Raw genomic sequence first — 2335 nt, 5'->3', positions numbered from 1 at the left:
GCACTTGTTCTCCCTTTCCCTGGGCTTTGGCATCACTAGCCCCTGCTTAGCGAGTAGGGTTCAGTGGTTCCCAAAATGTGGGGCATGACTCCTAGGGGGACACAGAGGAACATTCATGGGGGCACCTCAGGGCCTGAGCCAGCCCCCATGGAGGGAGCAGCACTCAGCCCCACTCTGCCCCAGATCTTCCCCAACCCCACCCTCAGCCTGGGCTTCTGGTGCCCAGCTCGGCCTCGACCCCCTTACCCCTATCTGCACCACTCTCCCCAGCAAGCAACAGCCCCACTCCCAACCCGAGATCTTGATCGCAGCTTCTGAGGGTCCACAGCCATGGCTAAGAGGGCACAGTGTGAAATGTTTGGGGACCACTGGTTTAGGGTGCTGTTCTCAATCACTTCTATGAAGTCCAATAAAAGCTATTCCTCACCCACCCACACACCCCTCCATCAGGACCAACTAGGTATGTTCTGCTGCCCTTCACTCATGCAGGAAGGATAATAACATTTCATTCCACTCAATCCTAAAGTGATTTGTAACCCACCACCAGCCAAAACTGGTCATTTTGGGGAAGCGGCCCTATCATGCTGCATAGCTAGGCAGAGTAGGTGTGTCTGTGCAAACACGGCCTGTTCCTGAAGTCTTTCCCCCAGCTCCTCACTAGATGTGAGGGGGGAGCTCATTCAGCCTCTGCTTCCGCTTAGTATTTAAAAACTCCTTATTGTCCCTAGCTCTGCTGGCCTTAGATTTCTCCTCCTGCCTTTTTTTTGACAGATGAGGTGGCTGAGTGGTTAAGGTGATGGGCTGCTAATCCATTGTGCTCTGCACGCATGGGTTCAAATCCCATCCTCATCGGATGCATTTAGTCTTTACCCCTCCTTCATAGACAACCATCTCCCCCTTTGGTACAATGACAGATCAAACAACGTTGCTTCTTGCAAACAGAAACTCAGAACTCCCTTGGTTTAAATAAAATGTCTAAATCCCAGATTTCTTAAAAAGAAATTCTCTAGTCCTTAGGCTTTTGCGAACAGGGGCTGCTAACAGGGAGTTTCGCAAGGGAGTTCTCCAGGTGAAGGAGGAGCTAATACAGCATCTGTGGGGTAAGTGACTGTCCGTAGTGTGTGTTTGTTTGTGTTTGGGGGTTACTTGCTGTGTGCTGAGCTTGTGTTTGTCAGTCTGTTTGTTTGTTTGGTTGTTTGAGGGACCGTGTGCTCTGGCTGGCAGTTGGAGGCAGGTTTGAAAGCTCGAAGCCTCTGGTAATTGGCTGAGCCTTAATCAGTGGGCGGGGCATTCACTCAGGCCAGGGCTTTATAAAGCCGCGCACAAGCGACCAGGGGCTGCTAACAGGGAGTTTCGCAAGGGAGTTCTCCAGGTGAAGGAGGAGCTAATACAGCATCTGTGGGGTAAGTGACTGTCTGTAGTGTGTGTTTGTTTGTGTTTGGGGGTTACTTGCTGTGTGCTGAGCTTGTGTTTGTCAGTCTGTTTGTTTGTTTGGTTGTTTGAGGGACCGTGTGCTCTGGCTGGCAGTTGGAGGCAGGTTTGAAAGCTCGAAGCCTCTGGTAATTGGCTGAGCCTTAATCAGTGGGCGGGGCATTCACTCAGGCCAGGGCTTTATAAAGCCGCGCACAAGTGACCAGGGAGCTTTGCGACCAGGGGCTGCTAACAGGGAGTTTCGCAAGGGAGTTTGGAAGGGGAGTGGGAAGGGAGTGGGAGTCCCTTGCCGGCCCTAACCCCTTCCCTGTAGCCCCCCCTAAAACCCTAAAACCTATAAACCAAACTACATTCTAAAACTACTTTCCGTAAACCACCCTTTCACTAACTAGGAGACAATGCAGGCAGAAGCCCAGCAGCAGAGTGGGGGCTATCCAGTTTATTGCGCTGACTGTCGCATGTATGATTACCTGCCCTGTGGGCGGGTGGCGTATGTGTGCAGTCGGTGCAAGGAGCTCCTGGCCCTCAGAGACCATGTACGGACTTTGGAGGCAAGGGTGGCGGAACTGGAGGAGCTGAGAGAGGCAGAGAGGTATGTTGATGAGGCTTTCCGGGACACTGTAGAATTGTCCCACCTCCGCTTAGACAGCTCCTGTGCTGTTGAGGAGGAAGAAGGGCTCAGGGAAGTAGAGCAGTCAATGGGAGCAGAGGGAAACCTTCCCATAGTTGGGACCCTCCTTCCAGATGGTGCTGGGGTTACCTCTTGCACTGAGGTTGCCTCTCCGGGGGAGGGAACTCGAGTTTCTAGAAAAAGGCAGGTGTTAGTAATGGGAGATTCGATTATTAGAAATGTAGATAGCTGGGTCTGTGATGACCGGGAGAACCGTATGGTGACTTGCCTGCC

The 2335-nt window shown here is 52.3% G+C and overlaps 1 non-coding gene across 1 annotated transcript; it reads left to right on the top strand.

The window, feature by feature from the left end:
• Positions 1-770: 770 nt before the first annotated feature.
• On the top strand, positions 771-852 carry TRNAS-GCU. The gene has a single exon. It is a non-coding gene; the product is annotated as a tRNA-Ser (tRNA).
• Positions 853-2335: the final 1483 nt, after the last annotated feature.

This window comes from Mauremys mutica, chromosome 24 (assembly GCF_020497125.1).
Source record: "Mauremys mutica isolate MM-2020 ecotype Southern chromosome 24, ASM2049712v1, whole genome shotgun sequence".
NCBI classification, from domain to species: Eukaryota; Metazoa; Chordata; order Testudines; family Geoemydidae; genus Mauremys; species Mauremys mutica.
Note: the sequence above shows the minus strand (reverse complement) of the source record. Positions and strands in the feature narration are given on the sequence as shown.